Source organism: Hyaloscypha bicolor (genome assembly GCF_002865645.1).
Source record: "Hyaloscypha bicolor E unplaced genomic scaffold K444scaffold_182, whole genome shotgun sequence".
NCBI classification, from domain to species: Eukaryota; Fungi; Ascomycota; class Leotiomycetes; order Helotiales; family Hyaloscyphaceae; genus Hyaloscypha; species Hyaloscypha bicolor.
The window spans coordinates 1,267,635-1,282,488 of record NW_020194684.1 but is presented as its reverse complement, the minus strand read 5'-3'; positions in this window follow the sequence as shown (position 1 = coordinate 1,282,488).

Genomic DNA, 14,854 nt, shown 5'->3' with positions numbered 1-14,854 from the left:
AAGAACTATATATCTATTTAAAGAAGCTATATAGTAACCCGAATAAGAAATATAATACTTAATAAGTATTTAAGGAATTATTTATAAAAAAGGGCTAGACTTTTTAGAAGTTCTATATTCTATTTCTAATATATATAATAAACGAAAATATTAATTTATAAAACCTTAAAAATAACTTAAATAATAAGCTTATTTGAAAGCTTTAAGAGACTATAGCTATATACTATAATAACTCGACTATTTATATTATAAAGTTTATATAATATTATATTATAAATAACTAGTAAATTTGAGCTTACTATAAAAAGAAAAACTAGATATTTAAGAAAGCTAATAAAGATATAAATAAGCCAAGCTCAAGAAGTATTTCTTATATAAAGCCTGCTCTTAAAACTCTAGTAATAAATAAGCTTATTATTCTAAAGCCCGAATTCTTTAAGCTTAAATACTATAATTATAATAGATTTAGTTATATATTTAGAAACTATTTAGAGCCTAAAATAAAATATATAAAGTAAATCTTAATAATTAAGCTAGTAGTACTTATTATAAGTAAGCTATTTAAAGATATAAAATAGAGAAATAATAATTTCTAGAAGAAGTCTTTTTTTAGAGCTATATTATATTAATATAATAAAAGTTAATTTAAGTTAATTATTTAGAAATAATATATTTTTATATCTTTATATAGTTAGTAATAATAAATTAGGTATTAAGACTTCTTCTTTTATTAATATTAAATAAATAAATATACTTTTATTAATTTCAAGTTTATAAAAACATTTAAATAATTTCTAGATATTAAGTTTATTTAATTAATATTATTTTATAATATAAGAGAATTTAATAGTAAATAGGTATATTTATTATTTATTATATTAAGCTTATACTTTTAATTAATAAATAGAAAGTTCTAGTACCTATATTAGTTATAAGATTAAATAAATACAATATAATTTTGAAATACTAGTAATTTATAAATACTAGTATTCTAATTAATTACAAGAATAGAAAATTAATTTGGCTAGATAATTAGCCTAAAAAGAAAAATTAAAATAAGGTTTTAATTATTATTTATAAAAACTTGAAATCTAAAAAGAATAACTAGTATTAAAAAAACGCAAATAAAAGAAATAAAGCTATAGCTATAAATAAGTTCTAAAAACCTTAAATTATAAAAAGAAAATTCCCTAATTCTTTTTATAAGTTTAGCTTAAGAAATTATATATAATAAAAGAATTAAGCTTAATTTTATAGAGAAATACAAGTAGCCTTAGAAAATATAAAGGGTTTTTTTAAGCTAAAAATAGAAATATTAAAGCTATATTATTTAAAGGAAAGCTATAAGAGCTAGTTAAGGCCTATAAATAATATTATAGAAATCTTACTAGTTATTTTTTAAATAAATCTATAGAAAAAAATAAATCTTTTTTTTATAATATTATTTTTCGAAATTAATAAAAAGCTAGAATTATAATAAGAAAATAAGTTTATTTCGAATAAGTAATAGCTAGAAGAAATAAAGTTATAATAACTAATAAGAATTTTATTAAAAGAGTTTAAAAACTTTATAAATATCTTTTTTAAAAAAGTATTAAATATTTTATTTCTATATTAGTTCTATAATTACAAGATCCAGATTAATAATTCTAAGAGCCTAAAAAGCCTAAAGTATTTCCTGTTTTATTAATAATTAATTTATAAACTATAAGAAATTAAGTATTTCCTTAAAGAAAATCTCTAATAAGGCTTTATTAAACCAAGTTAATTTCCTTTTATATTTCTAATTCTTGTAATAAAAAAGGCTAATAAAGCTCTCTAATTTTATATTAATTATTATAAGTAAAATAACTTAATATAAAAGAATTATTATTTTCTTTCTCTTATTTATAAGACCCTTATATAGCTAGCTTAAGCCAAGATTTATATAAAGCTAAATATTTAATAAATATTTTATTAGATCTAAATAGATCTAAAATTCAAAGAACTTATAATATTTTATATAAGATATAAAATCTATAAATAAAAAATTCTTTAGAAAGGCCTAATTAATAGCTCTATTATATATTAGAGATATATAAATAATATTCTCTTTAATTATCTTAATATCTTTTATATAGCTTATCTAAATAATATTTTAATTTACTTAAATAATTCCCTTAAATATAAAGATTATATATAAAAGATTCTTTAGTAATTATAAAATACCAGCTTTTAAGTAAATATTAAGAAATTAGTATTTAAAATTATTTATATAAAATATTTAGGCTTTATTATTTCTATTAGAAATATTAAAATAAATTCAGATAAGATAATAATTATTAAAAACTAGTAATTACTAATAATAATTAAGGAAATATAAAGCTTTTTAGGCTTTTATAATTTTTATTAATATTTTATTACAGAATATAGCTATATAGTAAAGCCCCTAATAGTTCTAATATATAAAAGAATATTATATAAGTAAATAGATTAGTATTAAGAAGGTTTTAATAAATTAAAACAAGCTATATTTTTAATACTAATTCTATATTATTATAATTCGAATCTCTTTATTATAATTAAAACAAATATATTAAATAGAATTATAGCTAGAATTTTCTTATAATAAGATTTCTAAATAGAATTCTAGTATTTAATAATATTTTTCTCTAAAATTATATAATTAATAAAACTAAACTATAATATTTATAATAAAGAAATATTTACTATTATTTTCTTTTTAACTAAATAGTAAATAAAGCTAAAAGGCCTATAAAAGGCACTTTTTATAATTTACTTAGACTATTAAGCTCTCGAATACTTTATAACTATAAAAAAGCTTTTAGTAAAATAAATTTATTAGATAAAATATTTTTATTACTATTTTAAGCTTATATATTAAATAAGCGAATTAAATAAATAAGTAAATACTTTAAATAATTAATATAAGAATATAATTATCTAAAATAAAATAATAATAGCTTATTAAACCCATATCCTCTTTCTATAATAAAAGATTAATAATAATATTATATGGGATTTTTAATTAGTTTTAATTAAGGCCTTAATAAGCCTAGCTTAAAAAGAAATCTAATATAATAGTATTTAATTTATAAATAAATTATTAAGTAAAAACCGAGAGTTACTAAAGCTAGAAAAGCTATAAAATAAGGCAAGAAATAAAAAAGAGAATACTTGAATATTATAAAATAGCTTTTTTTTATAATATAATAAATTATTTATATCTAATAATATAATAATATCTGAAATACTTTTATATATTACTCTTATTTAAAAGATATATATATAGCCCTTAATAAGATATCTAGAGCAAGCCAAGTTTTAATAGCTTCTTTAAGTCTACTATTATTAATTAGGCTAAGATATAGATATTAATTAATATAGAAATAATTACTATATCTATTAATAATTTTATATTTCTAAAGATAAAAGGCCAGATCTCTTATATTTATTACTAGTTTCTAATTGCCTCTAATAATATATATTAGTAGATTTCAAGAAATATTTAAAGAATAGAAATAAATATAATATAATAATAATCTTATTATAATTTCTATTTAAAATATAATTATAATTAAAGAATTAGTATTTCTATTTATTATTTATATAATTTATTAAATTAATATTTTAGAGACTATAATATTTAATTAAAGCCTCTAGTTTATATTAAATTTCTAAAGCAAGTTTTATAAATATATTAGTATAAAACTCAAGTTATTAAGTACTAATTATTTCTAAACTAATAACTAAATAAAGATTATTAACTAGTATTTTAATTAATAGCTATATTTTTATATAAACTATTACTAAAATAATTAAAATAAATAAATAGTAATAATTGACTACTAATAAATAGCTCTAGTTTATAAAACTATAAGCTAGTTCTTATTTCTTATAAAAAAGGGCTATAAATTACAGATATTATTTAATTAAAAAACCCAAATATAATTAAATATTTCGAAAAAAGAGCTAAATAAATAAGAGGTAAAGGCTCTAGTAATATAGCTTTATAAATTATAATAAAAGATATAAAAGAATATAATATAAATATAAATATATTATATTACTTAAGCTAATAAGTACTATTAATTAGTGAATTTCGAAATAAAAAATAAAAAATAAATTATTACTAAATATTAGAAAAACAATTATTCAAGATATAATTTAGCTTATTAAATAAAAGAATTATATAAAATCCTGAAATAAGTCGGATATTTCTTTAGATTTAAGCTTCTAAAATTAATAAGAATATATTCGGTATTTTATATAAAGAAGCTATATAAAAACCCAAATAATTTCTTTTCCGAATAAGTAAATCCGGAGCCTTTATTATTAGAACTATAAAATAAAGAAATAGAATATAAAGTTTAAGAAATACTAGTAATAAAGCTATTTTATTAAAAGCTCAAATATTAAATCTAGTAAAAAGAATAGAATTCAGATCTAGAGTAATATCTAGTATTCTTATTAAGTAATAGCTTTCTAGCTTTTTAGAACTTTTATAATAAGAACCCTAAATAGCTAAAACTATTTTAAAATCTTTTTTATTAATTAAATTATATTAAAAATAATATATTACTAGAATTATATATAATAAATAGAAATTCTTTAAGTTATATATAAAAGGCTTTTAGCCTTTAATATATAACCTATAACTTGAGATTTTAATAAAGACTTTTAAAGCTCGAAAATAAGCTTATTTTAAGGAAAAGAGTAATATTATAATTATTATAATATATAATACTAGTAGGAATTAGACTAGAACTAGTTAAATACATAAAATTAAAGTAGAGAGATATAAGTTAAGGTTATATATTATAAGCTTAAACTAGTATATAGGCCTATATATAGCTTGTAATTAAGATTCGAGGCTTTTTTAAGATTCTTTTCTCTTTTTTAGCTTTGAATTATTAAAATAAAAATAATCTAACTTTATTTTCTAGGTTCTAAATCTTATATTTATAATATATTATAAAAAATAATAAATGAAAAATAATAAATGAAAAATAATAAATTCTTTAATAATAATTTGATTTATAGCTTAAAGAATTAATTTCGAGACTATTATAGGCCAGGTCTTTATATTAAAAAAAACTAGTAGTTTAATTAACTAAATAGAATTCTTTAAAGAAAAAAGAAAGAGAAAAAGAAAAAGAAGTAAAATTATATTTTCTAAAGTATTTAAGTTCTCTAAATAATATATAATTACTTTATTAATCTAAAAAGGCATATTATATAATAAAGGCCCCGGCCTTTATTATATAACTTAATAAAGGCTTTTAGCCGAATATATAAATCGGGTTTTAATCTATTATATTACTTTCTTTTTTTATTTATAAATACTAGTTTTATAAATATATAAATAAAACTTCTTTTATTAAATAATCTCTTTCTAAGCTTCTAATACTATTATTTCCTTAAATACGGAATATATATAACTCTTCTATTTTATAAATAGCTTTTTTAAAAGCCTTTAACTATATTTTATATATTTCTTATTAAGAATTTATTTAATTTTATACTTGTTTTTATTATCTATAAGTTATAATTATAGCTATAAATTGTTTTAGAAATAGCTTAGTAATAAGCCTATTATAGCTAGCTAAAAGAGCTTGCTATAAAATATATTATATATTTCTAGAAAAATATTAAGCCGAAAACTATAGCTCTTTATTACTTTAATTATTATATATTTAATATACTTTATATTAAGCTTCTTAATTAGCTTATTTATTCGAATATTCTAAAAATTAAGCTAGACTTTATTTCTAATCTTAAATTTCGAGACTTAATTTCTTTTCTAGTTTATTACTTTTTCTTAAAGTTATTAGACTATTACTATTATAGTTTATATATATTCTTATATATTATAAAGCCTATATATAATATTATTTACTATTTAAATAAGTAATAACTCTTTGTCTTTTTTACTAACTTTATTCTAAAGCTATATTAACTTAATATAATATTTATAAAATAATAAGAATAAGCTAACTTCTATAAATAAAGTATTTCGGTTATTAATTATTAGTTTAATATTATTAGTTTACCAGGAATATATAGTACCATTACGTAATTATGGAATACTATTTGCGTAAGTTAGTAAAGTTATTATTTAGAAGTAAGAATTATAGTATTATAGTATTAATATATAATCCCTAAATCTGCTAAGCCTAATGGGGACTAGCTACTAGTCGAGTTACTAATGAGACGCAAGGTTATATAACTATATCCCTTATTTCATATCTCATTACCCATATTTCATTGCCTATATCCCATTGCCCATATCCCGTATCCCGTGTCCCGTAACTACGCATATAACTCCCAAAGAAACAGCTATACTAATACTGGAAACTCTCTAAAAAAACGCGAAAAACAGAAAATAGTACTCCCCTCCGATTACATACAAATTCCCTAATCCGGCCTAGTACCAGATCTCCCAAACGCTCTATATATTTATATTGCTTTTGAGGTTTTAGTTATATACTAAAGGCCGCAGCCTTTTGTATATAACTTCCTCTCTTATAATATTCTCTTATTTCATATATTCATTTCCTGCTCTATTTATATTTGACCTATTTCTCTATATCTAATTATATTATATTCGTATTAATAAGGCATTTAAGGGCATTTAATGGCTTTAATTTCGTTATAAAGTCGGCAGGATTTAATTCTCCCTTAATCTACTTGACTTCCGTAATCTCTCGTTATTTATATATCTGGCAGAGGTATATTATATTAATTATTAGGCGTTTCTCTCGAGTAGTGCCTAATTTAATAAGGTATTCGTATAACGACTTCGAATCCGTATAGACGACTAGTAATAGTTCTATTTCTAGTACTTTATTAATTATAGATTTGACTAAAGCGCCTATATTAAAACTATAAGCCATACTATAGAGTTCCGAAGCTAGAACGCTTCTAGTAACTCTCTTGTATTTGGTAGAGAACTAGTAAATAATATTAGTGCGTCTAGTTCTATTTACTAGAACTAGAATATATCTAATTTAGGAGGAGAGATCTCTATTATTTATAAATAAAGCATCCGTAAAAACGATTAAATATAAGAACTTCTTTACTAGCTTTATGAATCTCAGTTCTCTAGCGGCATTCTCAATTTACTATTAAATACGCTTATTAAGTGCCTTTATATTAGTTTCCGAGAGTTTAATAGCTTAAATAGTAATTAATAGGTCATATAAAGCTTCTAGTTAATAGACTAATATAATATATACTTCTCTAGTATATTAGGTAATATATTAGTCTTTAATAGAGAGATTTTAATAAATAGTACTCCTACTACTTATAATAGTAGTATTTTTTATAGAAATAGTTCGGAGGTTTTTATATTAGTATTCCTATATAAGGGTAATTCTAGTAGTATTCGCATAAATAATACCTTTATTAAACTTGAGATTATAGTTAAAAGTAAGGAATTCACGCTCCTTAGCTAAGAACTTAGCCTTATAAAGCTTTAGTTACTCTGCCTTTATAAAATTATTAGTTCCGACAAATAAGGTATTATTAGTTTAAAGGCTAATAATTCCGAAGGGTTACTTACTATAGAGAAAGCAAGGGTTATAAGTCGACTATTTTATAGAAAGCTCATTAATATAATAGGAATAGTAAGTTTTAAACTAGTAGTTCCCAGTTTCTGGTATACTATATAGTGGTTTTATAACCTTTAGAATAGAATTGTCTTTTAGATTTAGCTCTCTAGCAAGCTTATAGGGTAGGTTAATATAGAAATTATAATTAAGTAAGATTATTAATTAGATATAAGCTTATAAGATATTACGTAAATATAATTCCGTAATATCTATTATTATAGTAGTAATACTAAGAATAATTCTCTAACTAATATATTAAATAATAAGTAATTATATTAATACTATATATTTCTTACTATTATTATAGGCTTGAATAACTAGTCTCAACTTCTTAAGCTCTCTCTTTATATCCTTATTCTTAATCTCGTTAATAAACCGGGAGTTAAAGATATATATTTCCTTTAATACCTGAGATCTGGAAGTAATCTCAAATATGCCCTTTTTTAAGAGGCTAGTAACTTTAACTTAATAGGAATTCTTATATAATTCGTTGTCCTATAGAAATACCGTAATATTTGGGATCTTGCGAGAGCGTTCTCTATTATACTTTAGTGAAATAGCAGGGATAGCAGGAGGAATTATCCCTATATTGCCTTTAGCCTTGCTATTAGGTTCGGGAATAGATTCAGGTTCGGGGTTATTAGTAATAACCTTAATATCCCCTATATAAAAGAGCTTTACAGAGGTTAAACGGAAGGTAGTATTACTATATAGTAGAGCTAGTACGCACGCAGTCCTTTCCATTAATAGCTACTAGCTTATATAGTCTATTCTAACTATTAGGTTAACTAGTATTCTCTTTATACTAAATAAGAATATCCGAATTCAGGGGTAGTTTGTAAATATTAGTAGTACTAGAACTATTTCGGGTATTTAAAGCATTTGTAATTTAATATCTAGCTTAAAGCTTCTGAATTTCTATTATTACCTTCTTAAGTACCGCTAATTACTATAATATAATAGGTAATAGGGTATTATATTTAGTTATTCGAGATAAAGTACTATAAACCAAAAGAGTTAAAATAATGCTATTAGGTCCTATAGAGTTATTAATAGCCTTAAAAGCTATTTAAAGTGCGGTATTCTTATTAATTCCGTTAACTTTGGCTATAATAATAAAGTAGGCGTATTAGATCGGGCTATAATAGTATTCTATAATTCCGATAGAGTTATAAGCTTTTACGGAAATAATCTTGACCTTAGTTCCTATAGTATTTGCAAGCTAAGCGAACTTCTTACTAGTAAACTACTTTCCGGCGTCCGCTATAATCTAATCGGAAGGGCCTAAATAGTTATTAATCTAGTACTACTTGAGTGCATTTCAGGTATATATTATACTAATATTCTAGAGCTATTAGCCGGCTTAATATCAAGTGCCTTTATTAATAATATAGAGTATAGGCTTACCGGAAATATAGAAAATATTAATAATAATAAAGTAATTAAAGCTAATATTGTCTTTTAGGTTAAACTTGAATTATTCGGGTAATTGGCCATATTTCTGGTATTACTTATAGTACTTTATAAAGTACTTAAGGGCTTCTATATTAATATTATAGCCTACTTATTCTAGTATGTTTCGGAGCTTACTAATAAATAAATAACTAAAATAACGGTATAAATATTATAATTCGACCTTTATAAGAAAGCAGGAATTATAAGTAAATAATTCGGAAATAAAGCCTTATAATATAATATTTCAAAGCAGGAAAAAGTATCCGAAATATTATATTATAGGTATATATTTTCTAATAGAAGTAATAAGATAATTAGTGAGATTATTAAAATAGACTTCTAGCTTATCTATATTAGCTAAGCTAAGCAAAAATAAAGTCTTTAAAGGCGTAATATGGAATTATACTTGCCTAATTAGTATATTTACTATTATAGATCTAATAAAAGATATAGATTTAATACTAAACTAGATATTAACTTGATCTTTAGTAGTTTTATTAAGTTTAATACTATTATTAGTTTACTAGAGAGCTTGAAATTAGTTAGAACTAGTAGTTAAGTATCTAGAGGCTCCGGTATTAATTATAATTCCGTAAAAGCAGTAAGTATTATATCTTAATATACTATTAACTATAAAAGTCTGGGCGTCTTTTATTAAGGGTTTAATAGGCTCTAATACGTGGTTTTCGCCTATTATCTGGTATATAAAAGAAAGGGAAGTAAGGTTATTTATAAGGGTATTAGCTATAGTTATTAGTAGAGTAAAAGTAGTAGAAGCGGCTAAAAAGCTCTTAACTAAAGTAAAGTAGGAATCTGAGTAGTATTTCTCTTCTTTATCTATTTCCGCTAATAAAGCCTTAAAAGCATTATTTACTAGTTTGTTCTTACTACTTTTATTACCCTCTTTATCTTTAGCTTTAGTAATATACTATATATAAGCATTATTAAAGCATTTATTAAAGTTGCGGGTATTTCGGAATCTGAACTAATAGATATTTCTATTTCTAAATCGAGCTTTCTTAGCCTCTTATTCCTCTGGTATATACTTCTATAAGTAATATTCGGGCTTTTTATATATAAAACACGACTTCGGGATATAATTATTATAATTATAGGGCTTGAAGTAGTTATTACAGGTTCCGAAGTTATGGCTGGATTTATATTAATAATTTCCGGAGAAATAATAGCTTAAAGAGTTCTAAGAATAGTATTATTAATTAGTAAAGAAGATTTCGGAATTAGCTTATTATTTACTCTTATATATAGTAATAAATGACTAGAGCTTATTAATAAGCTAGCCGAGATTTATAGGAGAATCTGAGATTATATATCTATATGCCCGGAAGCCTTAGTAAGAGGTAATAATTTTATTATAAAAGAATTCGGTATTTTATAAGTTAGATATAAGACTATACTATAGTTAATATAGTTTATTAATTAGTAGTTAAATAGTCTTAAAAGTTGTTTTTTCCGGGAATTTAGCTATTATAGAAGCTAATATAGTAGCGTTCTATATATCTAAATTTCGATATTTGAATTCAGGGCCTTTAAAGAAGCTATAAATATTAATATAAGCCTCTTTATATATATATTAAGAGAGCTAGTTACTATAGAAGTAGTCTTAAGCTAGTTCCTTTAGTATAGTAGGAAAAGCTCGTATTAGTCCCTCTTATAGAAGCTCTATATATTAGTAAATATTAAGGAAAATAATAAGTTTATAGTTAAAATTATTATTAGATCTATTATACTTTTACTTTTTAGTATAGATTTTAGTAACTTCTCTAATAAGTCTTATAATTAAAGGTAATTAGGGGATATTCGGATATAGTTACGGTAGTAATAGTAGAACTAGTAGTAGTAATAGGGCTAGTAGAAGTATACTATTTGCTCCTAAAGCTTCTATACTAGTATATAAATCTGGTAGGGATATAGGATATAGAGATAGAAAAAGTAATAGTAATATAAAAATATTAAAGATAATAGGTTCTAAGTACTTATTCTTAGTAAGAGTAATAAAGCCTAATAGAATTAGTTCCTTAATAAAGTCTAGTCTAGCTACTAATAAATCCTTATTTATTTAGATATACTATATATCTTTCTTAATAATAGAAAGCAGGGTAATTATAATAATAAGAGTACTAGTATTCTATTATATATATATGCCGCCATACTAAAGAACCTTATATAGGTATAGTATCTCCGGGAGTTTAAACTTATTAAAGTTCCTTTAATAAATAAAGTTCTTAAAGTTATATCTAAATAGCTTCTAAAGATTATTATTAACTATTTTATAGAGAATATATTAAAATAGCTTAGTATCTAAGAACTCAGATATCTTATATATTATAGCAGTATCTAGATTAATTTTATATCTCTATTTTATTACTATTTCCTTGAAATTATTAGTCCCTATAAATACGAAGTAATTAGATTAGACGGATCTAATAAAGAAATCGTCCGCTATAGTAGGTTCCGCTATTATATATTCCGTAGGCTTATATCTAGTTCGAGGTATAGTAATTTATAAGGAGGGTAGATTCGTAAAAAAAAGAATAGTTTATAAGATAGGTGAGTGGGAGTTATTATATTCGAGATAAAAATTTCGTCTATAACAAGAAATTTAGGAAGTGAAATTTAAGGAGTAAAATATCGAGATTCCGGAAGAACTTAATAGTTCTAAAGCTCAAAAGCCCCAGATATTCAGGTAGTTATAAGGAGGATAATTTTTTATAAAGAAAGTAATTTTATAGAATAGTTAGATAGTTAAGTGGCTAATCGTTTAGTAATTAGTAAGAATTAGTGTCTTTTCTCCCTATAGAACCAAATTATAGGCAAAGGCGACTATTGTTTCTCTCTTTTAATATAGCTTAGTTAGGCCTTAGTAAGATTAAGTATCTTTCTCTTCCTATAAAACCGAATTACAGGTAAAGGTAATTAATAGTTATCTCCTCTTTAATATAGAATAATAGCTTTGCCCCCAAGAAACCGAATCTTGAGCAAGTATAGCTTAATTCTTCTTACTATCTAATCTATATATATAAACTAATTAGTATTAGTTTATTAGAAATATATAGTACTATTATATAATCGTGGAATACTATTTATATAAGTTAGTAAAGTTATTATTTAGAAATAAGAATCGCAGTATTATAGTATTAATATATAATCCCTAAATCTGCTAAGCCTAATAGGGACTAGCTACTAGTCGAGTCACTAATAGAATGCGAGGTTATATAACTATATCCCTTATCCCATATCCCATTATCTATATCCTATTACCTATATTCCATTGCTCATGTCCCGTGTCCCGTGTCCCGTGACTACGCACGTGACTCCCAAAGGAACAGCTATACCAATAAATATATAATAAGAAAGTTGTCTAATTTAGTTAATTATAGTCTATAAAGATATAAAGAAAGATCTTAATTATTTAATTTAATTTTTCTATAAATCTATTTATTTCAAAATAATATATTATAAATAATTAATAAGTAATATTTAATAGCTTATATATTCTGGTTTATAATATTTCTATAAATTGCTTTTCTTAATTAGAGACTATTACTTTTAAAAGCCTATACTAATAGTAATACATTCTTATAAATTACTTTATTATTATTTCTATTATAATATTTATTATAGCTTCAAGTATTATTTCTTTTTCTAAATAATTTATAAGAACTATTATATTAATATACTTTTTATTTAATAGAAGTTCTATTATAAAATTAATTAAGATCTTTTACTAAATTTGATTTGAAATAAGAAGAGGCTTTAGAAACCTCTAATAATAGTTTCTCTATATTTTATTTCTTCTATAAGTATTATAATTCTATATAAACTAGTATATTTATTTTACTATATTTGGCTAAAAGAATTATTATATAAAAAGGTACTTATAATATTTTATTCTAAATAGCTATATTAAATCGAGTTATAAATCTATTAAATTAGCTTTATATAAAGCTTTTTTAAATTAGAAATCTATTATTATTTTTAGAAAAGAAATTATTTTAACTAAAATAATAAGTATTTCTTTATTAATACTTTAATCTTTAAATTAATTAGAAATATTTATTTCTTTTCTTATATTACTTTAATTATAGTCTAATATAGCTTATTCTTTTTTAGAGTATTATATTAAAGCTTTTATAATATATCTTAAGTATTATTTCTTATTTACTATTTTATTTATTTATTATTATTATAGCTCTTATTTTATTTTTCTTTTCTTTATTAGTTTATATTCTTAAATTAGGTCTTTATATTTTATTAGTTTCTAACTAGATATTTCTTTCTTAATTTTAATTTTTTAGGTCTAGCTTAAAAACCCGAATAGATTTCTTTTTAACTTATTTTCTTATTTATACTAGTATTATAAGAATCGAGTTCTTAGAGAAGTTATTAAGGGTTTCCGGCTTTAATAATTATAATATTTTAAAGTTATATTATACAAGAATTAGAAACTATTTTATTTGCTATTTAGTAAGTTTCTATATTATTATAAAGTATTTCAGGTTTTTATAGTTTATTTAGATCTCGAACTAGTAAATATTTCTTAGCTTTATATCTTATTTCTTTAAATAATAAATAATTACAAGCATTTCCTTATTATAGATCTTATAATTATATTTCGCAAAATTATTCTTTTTCGAGAAAAATATATAGAGTTATAAAATATTTTTTTATTAATTTATATAAAAATACTATTTATATTTTATTTAAGAGAATTTATTTTAAGAATTATTTCCCGGTTATAATTAAATTATACTAGTATTAGAGCCGAAATAAATATCTTCTTAAGTTTTTAGAAAATCGCCTTTATTTTATTTATTTATAAAAATACCCGGTTCTTATATATAAAATTAAATAATAATTAAATAATTTCTGAGAATTCCCAAATAAAATATTAGTAAAAATTAGTAAATTCTAAAAGATTTTATATATTTTTTACTAATTTTAGGGCTTTCTAATATAAAATAGCTTTAATTTTTATTAGATTTATATAAATATTCTTTCTAGTTTTTATAATAAACTTTAAATATTTTATTAATTTAATTTCAAATTCGCATTTATTAATATTTAGTTATAGATCTATTTCTTAAAGTTATTAGAGAATCTTTTATATATATTTATAATACTTTTCTTTTAATTCTAATAAATAAATTAGAATATTATTTATATAAGTAAAATAGAACTTATTTAAGAAATCCCTAAAAATATAATTAATATATTTCTAAAATATATTTAAAGTATTTATTAAATTAAAGGAAATTACTAATTATATATAAAGTTTATATCTTATATAAAAGGCCGTTTCTTTTTCTTTTTTCGGTAATATAAATCTTATAAAATACTATTATAATATTAAATTTTATAAATTATTTCATTTTTCTAATATTTTAAAGAATTTTATAAATTAATAAAAGCAAATACTGGTTTTTATAAGCTTATTTAGGCCCTAGTAATTTATATAGTATTATAATTCTCTATTAGGTTTCTATATAAAAAGAATAAAAGTAATAATAAAAAAGTAGCTTATTTAAATAAATTCTTTATTTAATAGTTCTATAAGTATCTTCTGTAATACTAGAAGCTTATCTCGAGATATATTATATAATAGGTCCTATAATATAATAAGTTCTTTTTTATTAACTTCTTTTAATTTAATTTAATAATTAATTTCTTAACTTTAAATAAATAATAACTTCTTTACTTTAATTAAATAAAATACTTTTTAACAGCTTTTATATTATTTCGGAAGCTTTATATAAGAATTAATTTTT